This window comes from Arachis hypogaea, chromosome 6 (assembly GCF_003086295.3).
Source record: "Arachis hypogaea cultivar Tifrunner chromosome 6, arahy.Tifrunner.gnm2.J5K5, whole genome shotgun sequence".
Taxonomy (NCBI): Eukaryota; Viridiplantae; Streptophyta; class Magnoliopsida; order Fabales; family Fabaceae; genus Arachis; species Arachis hypogaea.
Genome location: NC_092041.1, coordinates 45,462,466 through 45,473,240, shown reverse-complemented (window position 1 = coordinate 45,473,240; position 10,775 = coordinate 45,462,466). Strand labels below are relative to the sequence as shown.

The following is a 10,775-nucleotide window of genomic DNA, read 5'->3' as shown; positions in this document are numbered from 1 at the left end:
GATTTTTGCTCAAGTCCCTCAATTTCAGCCAGAAAATACCTGAAATCACAGAAAAATACACAAACTCATAGTAAAGTCCAGAAAAGTGAATTTTAACTAAAAAATAATAAAAATATACTAAAAACTAACTAGATCATACTAAAAACATACTAAAAACAATGCCAAAAAGCGTACAAATTATCCGCTCATCAGTGATCATTTTTTTAGAGTATCTTGAGGCACACCAAACTTAGGAATCATATATTTGCCTTAAAATGATGTATGCAGACATCAAGTCTACCCATGAGAGTGCTCTTTTATTGTCACTAGCTTGACATTGGTTCTCAATTAAGGTGGTTAGTGATCATAATGCCTCATCTTGTCTTCTCTTACTGTGAGCTTTCTTCCTGTGCTTTGATGAACAATCTATATGTGCTCCAATGAGATTACTTTGATTAGAGAGTAATAATCATCAGATTGCGGGTATGTGTCCCACTGTTGGTAGATTAGCTTCACTTTATTTCCCTCTAAGAACCCTTCAGTTGGGACCTTCTTGTTTCTCCACCCATGTGGAGTCTTTTTTCGCTCTTCTTCACTTTCGTTGGTGGCTCTCCCTTCTTGGCATCAGGTTGTATGTCAGGGGCTTTCTTCCTTGTGATCAGACTTGTGTTTTCTTTTTGCACTCTTTCCTCAGCTTTCATATCCTTATGATTCTTTTGCTTTTCTTCAATGTCCTTCTTTTGCACTAGGGGTGAGTTGGGGAATGACTTTTCCCTCTACTTTTGATCCTCCTCTTCAATTCTCATGCATCTTTCCTTCTGAGCAGGGTGCTGCATCTCCTTAAAGACATTCAGGATTATTTACTCATCATGTGCCCTCAAGACCATTTCTCCTTTCTCTACATCTATGATGGTCCTTGCTGTGGCTAGAAAGGGTCTTCCCAATATGATGGAATCATTTCCTTCTTCCGCTAAATCTAGGATCACAAAGTCCGCTAGAAATATGAATTTTTCCACCTTGACTAGGAGGTTTTCCACCACTCCATTGGGTCTGATAAGTGACCTATCAGCTAGTTACAAAGACATTCTTGTAGGCTTCACTTCTTCAATGGATAGCCTTCTTATCATGGAGAGTGGCATTAAGATGATGCTTGAGTCTAATCGCACAAAGCTTTATCGATTGACATGTTGCCAATGATACATGATAGAAAGAAGCTTCCAAGATCTTTAAGTTTTGGTGGCAAGCCTTTTTGAATCATAGAACTGCACTCTTGGGTGAGGATCACTATTTTTTTTCATCCCAACTCCTTTTCTTGTTAATGAGCTCCTTGAGAAATTTTGCATATAGAGGCATTTGCTCCAATGCTACAGCAAGTGGAATATTGATTTTCAGCTTCTTAAAACTTCTAGGAACTTGGGAAAATGTTGGTATTGATGGGTGAAAATTAGATTTCACACAAATCTCATCGACAAGTGTACCGGGTCGCATCAAGTAGTAATAACTCACAAGAGTGAGGTCGATCCCACAGGGATTGATGGATCAAGCAACTTTAGTGAGTGATTAGTTTAGTCAAGCTAACAATATTAAGTGATAATTGATGCAGCAGAAAGTAAATGACAAGAAATTTAAAGTGCAGAAAGTAAATTTGGCAGAAACTTAAATAGCAAGAAAAGTAAATTACAGAAGATCTAACTTGCAGGAAGTAAATTGACAGAGGCTTGAAGAACAAGAAATGTAGATTGCAGTAAATGCAAAGGGGGCTGGGTGCTAGAAAATTAAATGAAGGCAGTAAATTAGAATTCAGATCAATTGCAGAAAATTAAATTGCAGGAAGAGTAGATCAGATTGAATCATGAACATAACGGAAAGGTAAAAATGCAGAAAAGGTAGTTGGAGTAACGAATTGTAGAAATTGAAATTTTTACAAACTGAATTCAATGTAACTCAAGTGTAGAAGGTGCATAAAAATAAAAAGTGTATCAAAGAGAGCTTTCTATTCTGCTTCTATTCCTACTCCTAATGCTCTATAGCAGAGCCAGCCTCCTTTCTAAAATGGAACAGATGCCTCTTTATAGGCTTTTACAAAAATGAAAAATGAAAATGAAATTCAAAACCAATTACAATTAAAATGAAATTCCAAATCTAATTGTTTCTTGTGCCTTTGAGTGATGTCAATGTGTTTTGCTTGCTTTGGATTTGAAGAAGAGTAGATCCGGATGGCTTGGTTCAAGTGGCATGGTGTGTTAGTGCAGCTCCAGCGGAGCGCTCCGTTGGGTAAGTGAACGTAGCGTTCACTCATTGTGTGCCTTGTCATGTGCCACAGCATGCACCTGGCGCTCAATAGTGAGCGCTACACTTATTGCTTTGCCTTGTTGTAGTTGAGTGCTACGTTGCCTTCCTTAGTGAGCACTACTACCTTGATTTCCTTGGGCCTTATGCCCGAAAATGCTCAATTTAGTGAGCGTAGCGCTCACTTGAATAAACGCTTGCTCCCCTTTCGAGCCTTGGCACTGCCCTTGCTCCCTTGGTTGATTTTTTGGGTCTTAAAAATGCCTTTCACTTGTGCTTCAATTTCATGTCAAATATGGATTGCTATATATCGTTGGAAAGCTCTGAATGTCAGCTTTCCATTGTAACTAGAAGCGCATCAATTGGGCATCTGTAGCTCAAGTTAAGGTCCATTGAAAAATGCATGGTCATGCTATTTTGGAGGCCGAAAACGCTCAATCTTGTGAGCGTAGAGCTCACTTTAGTGAACACTGGCAGTTTGGAGGCCAAACTTAGCACCAGCGTCTGAGGCCCATCCTTGAGGTTCACCCACATACTATTATATATCGTTGGAAAGCTCTAGATGTCTACTTTCTAATACAATTAAGAGAGCATAATTCCAAGCTCTACAGCTCAAGTTATCTTCCTTGGAAGGTGAAGAGGTCAGCTGGCCTTACTACAAGTTGATACCTTGTTTATCTATGCACTGTCGGGGCAATTTTTCTCCCTCAGATTTAGTGTCCACCATGCAGTGCCATATATGCTTGGAAAGCTCTAGATGTCTATTTCCAATGCCACTAAAATCACCTCATTTGGAGTTTTGTAGCTCAAGTTATTCTTGTTGAAATGTGAAGAGGTCAGGGTTGCAAATCCTCTTTGCTTAACTCAAAAGCCTCTTTGAGTTTGTTTCCAACTCTTTTGCCACCATGGGAGTATGATTCTTCTTTTTAGTGCTTTTATTGCTTTTTCTTCTATTATTTCCTACAAAGTTTATAAAATCAAAAGATCAAAGAAATATACCATTTAAGCACAAAAGCATTTAATATTTAAGCACTAATCATCAATTTCTTGTATGAAAAAGCATAGAAAAACATGAAATGATGAAATGTCATAACAACACCAAACTTAAACCTTGCTTGTCCCCAAGCAAGAAAAGAATCATGCAATAGAGATTGACAATCCAAGGTAAGAAGAATAGTAACTCAATATTCATTGTTGGCTAGTTTTCTATGCATGCCACAATCACAAAAGAAATGTAAATGATTGATGCTTCTATCTAGCTCAATTTATGAAATCTTTTCCTTATATTTCTTCCTTGAAATAAGCTTTTGGTTTTCTTATTAGCTTCTCCTTTTAGGTGCTTTGCCCCATGAGTTGATAACAAAGCTACGACTCTAAATGCTTTGTTTTCAAGTATTACCACTTGTACATAAGCACCACAAGCATTTAATTAGAGGACTTCTAATTGTTTCTTTTCTTAACTCTCTAATCATTGATGCTCAGAGCCTTGAGCTTTGAGGGAGTGCATTTGCACTTGAGCCTAACCTTGACTTCTAAGTGTTTTGTTTTCAAGCTTTTTTCTTGATACATAAACACCACAAGTACTTAACAAATTAATTGTCATTGGTACTCAGAGCCTTCAGCTTTCTCATTCTTTCCCTTTTGCTTTTCTTGCTGTAACTGTATTTGCTTTTTCAAGGTTTTCATGATTTCCAAAGATTTCACAAAAATATCCTAAATGAAAACTTCAATTAAATAAAATCCAATGCAATTGAGAAACAATTAACCATACTAGCCTTCCAATACTTGTATGCACATGCTAAGTTCTTCTTTAATGCCTTGTTTGTTTATGATCATGATACTTTACTACTTTAAACTTTACAAAACTCAAGTTGGTAGTCATAGTGGCATAGCAACATGTTACAGATCAAAATTTAGGCTATGCTTATTCATACACACATGTAAAACAGAAAAGATAAAGGCAATCATGCAATTTAAAGTGCTAAAAACAAATGAGATGAAAAGGAACTTTACAACCTTGTAATTCATCTTCTCTATTGTTGTCATTTTCCTCCCATTCTTCCCCTTCCCCTACCAACTTTGGAGTGCTTTCTCATCCTCAAGCAATAATTAGAACAGTGGTGACGGGGCTAAGATGGATCATGAGTGTCTTACACAATGAAATGTTAGTAGTACATTTGTTTTAAGTAAGCAAAATCAAAGATAACCATGAAGGCACAGAGAAACAGAGATATTGTGATTGCAAAAACAAGAGGGTGTGCATGATACATGATGCTAGGGCATCTAGGCCAGTTTCACTGACCTTTTCTTTACTATTTTTGGGTAGTTTCATGCATTTTCTTAGAGAATAAGGCAAGTTTTGGATGAAAATACAATCGCACCTTGATTCAAGCAACTATTGTGAATTTTACATGATTTCATGAGGATTTTGCAAGGATTGAATGACAAATTGATGATGCATAATCTCATAAACTTTGGCTACAGCTTTGATGTACTTTATTTGCTTGATTTCAAGACAAAGGAATCAAGGAAGAACCACGTTAGTAGCCACGTTAACCTAGTTAACACGACCACTAACGTGGAATGGGAATGAGCTTGCAACGTTAATAAGAAAAGTGATCACCAATAACGCCTACGAAGCCATCATAAACCCACATTAATTGCCACGTTAACTAGGTTAACGTGGTAGTTAACGTGGAGACAAAGAAAGCTCCAGCGTTAGTGGTAAACGTGAACACCACTAACGCTCCAAAATGTGGCAATGAGCCACGTTAAGAGTCACGTTAACTTAGTTAACGTGAACTCTAACATGGAAGAGAGGAACAATGCCAACGTTAGTGACACTCACCTTTGTCACTAACGTTGGATCAAACTAGCATCGCCCACGTTAGTGGTCACGTTAAGACCACTAACGTGAAAGTTAACGTGGAGCTAAGATTGATGAGCCAACGTTAGTAACACTCACCTTTGTCAGCAACGTTGGAGATGGCATTCACTACCACGTTAGTGGCCACGTTAACTTAGTTAACGTGAGCTCTAATGTGGAGAGTAGGGGCACTTGGAGCATTAGTGACAAAGGTAAGTGTCACTAACGCTCTCGAAGATGAGGCATACCCACGTTAAAAGCCACGTTAGTTACACTAACGTGAACTCTAACGTAGGGACAAGGGGCACAAGGCAACGTTATTGGAAAAGGTGAGTCCCAATAACACTTACAAAGGTTCATAAGGCAACGTTAGTGGTCACGTTAGTGAAAAAGGTGATTGCCACTAACGTTCTCGAACCCACAATCTCACTTAACGTTAGCATCACTAACGCCCATGCCTAACTCACAATTTTCTGCAAGCTGAGCCCACTGAAGATTGTAACTGATTCAACTTAAGATCTAAGGCCCACATCCAGGACTTGTAGAACTCACTAGAAGATCAAGAAGAGTAGTATATATAGGAGTAGTTTTGAACTATAGAGAAGCTTGGCACTTTAGAGAACTACCCTCTGTATATTTACTTTTCTGCACTTTTAGCTAAGCATGTATTCTTTTCTGCCATTTTCTATTTCCAGAGCTATGAACAACTAAACCCCTTTCATTGGGTTAGGGAGCTCTGTTGTAATTTGATGGATCAATTATAGTTTTCATTCTTCTTCTTCTTTCTTCTCTTTTGATTTACTAGAAAGCTTTCGATCTTAATTCAATTGGTTAGTTGTCTTGGAAAAGAAACTCTCCATAATTGGATCTCCTCTGAGCCTTGGAAAAAGGATGAGAAGATCATGCTAGAAATGCTTTCTCATGTTGGACCAAATTGGGGTCTGGGCGGATATAGTGACATGTAATCCTCCCAACACTTTGATTTGGAAATACATGTGGTATAATCAGTGACCAAACTTCATCTCTTCCCATGAGCAATTAAATCAAGGAATTGGGCAATTGTTCAAGCTTAGAGAGATTGGGTTGCCAAGAAATTGGAATCCAATCACCTAAGATTGCCAAGGAGATCAATAGATGCTTTGATCGAGGAAGAGATGAAAATGAATTTGATCCGGAGAATACAACATCTCCTGAGCCCAATGAATTTCCCATTTCTGATCTTACCCTTTCTCTTTACTTTCTGTCATTTATTTCCATGCTCATTCCCCCAAATCCCCATCTAAGATTCTGTACTTTATTTTATGCTATTTACTTTTTCGCCATTTAATTTTTTGCAATTCTCATACTACATTCTGTTTAGCTCAACTAGCATACTCTTCCAACTAAAGTTGCTTGACCAATCAATCCCTGTGGGATTTGACCTCACTCTATTGTGAGTTTTTACTTTACGATAATTCGGTATACTTGCCGACGGGAAATTTTTTGCGAGACAATTTTTCGTGCATCAAGTTTATGCGTCGTTGCCGGGATTGATTTGTATCAACAATGATTAAGTTAGAAGTTCACTAAATTGAGCATTTTTCTTTTGTTTGTTTACTTTATTCAGTCGTTTACCTTCAGTTTGTTTCGTTTCTTCCTCATCCCCTATACTCTCCCTGTTTTCTTTCTTTATTTGTTATTATTTACAATTCTGCTCACTAACCCACTAACTGTTTGATAATTTGCACCACTCACACTAACAATCACTCTAACAAGAATAATCTTTTCATTTAATCTCTTGATGTGTGTTTGTTAGTTGTATGATAGGGAGAAGAGGGGGAGATTTTACTTCTTTCGATTTAGAAACTGAAAGGACCCTCCGGAGACTAAGGATGGAAGTAAGAGGGAAACGAGTTGTTGGTGCTGAGAAAGAGGAAGAGTATTTTGAAACCAACATGGAGGAGAACTTGGAAAACAATCAAGAAGGAGAAGCTCATAACCATGCCAGAGAAGGCCCTGTAAATCATGCTGGGCAAGAGAGGAGAGTTCTAGGTTCTTACGTTAATCCAAACCCAGGAAACTGTGGAAGTAGCATCCAAAAGCCAACCATACATGCCAACAACTTTGAACTAAAACCCCACCTCATCACCCTTGTTCAGAACAACTGCTCATTTGGAGGAAATGCTCAAGAAGACCCCAATCAACATCTAACCACCTTCTTGAGAATTTGTGAACTGTGAAGTCTAATGGAGTTCACCCGGATGTCTATAGGCTGCTTTTGTTCCATTTTTCACTCAGGGACAAAGCATCCAAGTGGCTTGAATCCTTCCCAAAGGAAAGCTTAACAAATTGGGAAGATGTGGTGAACAAATTTTTGGCAAGGTTCTACCCTCCTCAAAGAAACAACAGGCTGAGAGCTGAGGTGCAAACTTTCAGGCAACAAGATGGTGAAACTCTCTATGAGGCATGAGAGAGGTTCAAGGACTTAACGGGAAAATGCCCACCAGATATGTTCAATGAATGGGTTCAACTTCACATTTTCTATGAAGGTCTTTCTTATGAGTCAATGAAGGCTATAGACCATTCATCAGGGGCTCTCTAAATAAGAAGAAAACTATTGAAGAAGCCATAGATGTCATTGAAACAGTCGCTGAGAATGACTACTTCTATGCCTCTGAAAGAAGCAACACTCGAGGAGTAATGGAGCTGAACCACATGGATGCATTGCTAGCTCAAAATAAGATGATCACCAAGCAGCTAGCAGATCTTACCAAGAAGGTGGAGGAAAACCAAGTTGCAGCAGTCATCACTTCATCACCAGCTCAAGAAGGAGTGAATATAGGAGAAGAAGGTGACTGGGAACAAACGAACTATGTTGGAAACTCACTTAGACAAATCCATGATCCATACTCCAAAACTTATAACTCTGGATGGAGAAATCACCCTAACTTTGGATGGGGGAATCAACAAGACCAAGGCCAAGACCAGAGACACCACAACCTCAATTCCAACAACAATGCAACTCACCAACATACCTCACAGAGATCCTATCAACACCCACCTAACCATCCTTCTCAACCACCTAATCTCAATCCACCATCACTAACCGAGGATAGACTTTCAAAGATTAAGACTCTACTTGAAGATATATGTAGAGAAGTCCAAGACAATAAGGTGTTTAAGGAAGAAGTGCGAGCCAATATCAAAAACTAAGGAGAAAACATCAAGAGACTGGAGTTTCAAGTAGGGTATCTATCTCAACAAATTCCCAAAGACACTGATAGATTTCCCAGTGACATGGAGAAGAATCCAAGAGGAGAAACAAAGAAAGTAAAGTGGGAAGAATGTAAGATGATCACCACAAATGATGAGATGAGTATGGAGGAAGTAGAACACCTCCAAGACAGTCCAAAGGGAAACAATGAAGAAAGAAACCATGCACCCCAACTCACACTCAAGGAAGAGCTGAAGAAAAGGGAGATACTGAACCCATATGCACCCTTTCCCCAAAGGCTTAAGGGTGGTGTAGTAAGGAGAATGTATTCAAGGTTCCTCGACATGTTTGCATCTCTTAATGTAAGTATACCATTCATTAAGGCCCTCCAGGAAATGCCCTCCTACATCAAGTATATAAAGGAGCTACTAGCCAAAAAGACTTCATTGAAGGGTGGACAAACAATAAAGATGAACAGGAATTGCAGTGCTCTCATTCAAACAGAGCCACCCACAAAGAAGAAGGATCTAGGGAGTTTCCACATTTCTTGTGCTATAGGAGAAACAATGATTGATAAGGGACTCTGTGACTTGGGAGCAAGTATCAACCTAATGCCTCTATCTCTCATGAAAAAGCTTCAAATCAACGAGCTAACACCCATAGATGTAATCATCAAATTAGCTGACAAAACTCAAAAAAGGCAATAGGAGTGGTTGAGAATGTGTTAATGAAGGTTGGGAACTACTTCCTCCCCACAGACTTTGTCATCCTGGAAATGGATGAGAATCCTATTCACCCCATCATTCTGGGAAGGCCATTCTTAGCCACAGCCAGAGCACTTATAGATGTGGAGCGAAGAGAGCTAGTATTGAGAATACATGATGAGCAGCTCACCTTCAATGTTTTCAAACTCTCACAAGAAGCAGATCATGTTAACAAAGAGCTGAAGGAAGAGTCAAACAAGGGAGCTCAAGCACTACCCTTAAGAACTCCTGTGGCTAACAACCAATGTGATCAGAAAGAACATCAATCAAGTGCAATCCAAAAGGAACCAGACCCACCAGAGTCATATGAGATAGGCAACAAAACCATTCTCAAAGAGGAAACCACAAGGAACAAATTAACATCAAGGGACATAAGAAAAAGGTCCCAAGGGGATGGAAAAATATGAAAATCCCTACAGAAGATTTCTCTCTAAGAGATGAAGTGGTCTCTACATACTTTCCATTTATACCACCTCACCTCCCAACTATTCCATCTCAACTGCCTCTAGTATACACCATCAACAAAATCTTATCTCTGGAACATGTGGAACTTCTCAACAAAGCCAATGAAAACATGTTCACTGCAAGGGGGGAAGATTTTAAGCACTACCAACCACCTTGACAAGGACCAAATGTCAAGCTAATGATGCTAAAGAAGCGCTTCATGGGAGGCAACCCATGTTCTACACACTCTCTCTTTAATCTCTAATAGTAGTAATAAAGCAAAGTTCATGGATTCTAAATCAACTTCGACAAACAATATGAGCATCCCTACATGCAACATATAGTACATGATAAGTTTGGTGTTCAAGGCACATCAAGAGGGCTTGAACGCACTCAATAGTATAAGATCCCTTTCAAATCTTGTTGCACCATATAATCACAAACAAGTTTGGTGTTACCTACGTTGCATGCATGGGAGCTTGAATGGTCGATTGATTTATATCCATGAAAAGCATTTAGTTGTTTAGATATTTCAAAAATAAAAGAAAAAGATTTTTTTAGTAGCTATTTCACACCTTAATCTTTCCCACCAACAATTTCAATTAACCGTTTGCATTCCTTTTATCTTGTATAGGAAATTAAAAAGGGTATTGATGGTGCTTGATAGGATAATCAAGGAAGGGAGATTCGGCCACTATGCCAAGGAACTTATACACTTGTCTCCAAGGGGAGTATCTTGGAAAGTGTAGCCATATTGGAAAGTGGATAGCCTTGGAGACTGAACCAAGAATCTCATAAAAGAGGTGATCCTTGTGCTCATCCAAGTTCAAGCCCCAACCGTCCACTATCAAACAACACCATCAATCCACACCCTTCAATCATTTACCATCTTCCTATATAAACCCCTTCACACAACATCCCTTTATTTCAACTCTTCACCTTCAAAGTATACACTAGACACTCCGTTCCTCACCAAAGGTTTTCATACACACCCTTCTAGCCATCTTGTGAGTAACAAACACATCAACCATCTTGCATGGCATCATCAAGCTCCAAGAGACGAAAAGGGAAGGAACCTATAGAGCAGTCTCCTTTTGATGAAAATAAATTTAGAACCTTTTACCATGCACTACAATTTGGGTGGATGGATGACAAAGAAATCATATATGAATTAGGCTTTCAAGTCACACAAATTGAGTGCCCATAAATCACAGAGAAGGTGGAAAAACGTCGATGGGAG

The 10,775-nt window shown here is 38.9% G+C and overlaps 1 non-coding gene across 1 annotated transcript; it reads right to left on the bottom strand.

Moving 5' to 3' along the window:
- Nucleotides 1–7,520: 7,520 nt before the first annotated feature.
- Nucleotides 7,521–7,627, bottom strand: LOC112699937 (small nucleolar RNA R71). Its single transcript, XR_003152868.1, has one exon. It is a non-coding gene; the product is annotated as a small nucleolar RNA R71 (small nucleolar RNA).
- Nucleotides 7,628–10,775: the final 3,148 nt, after the last annotated feature.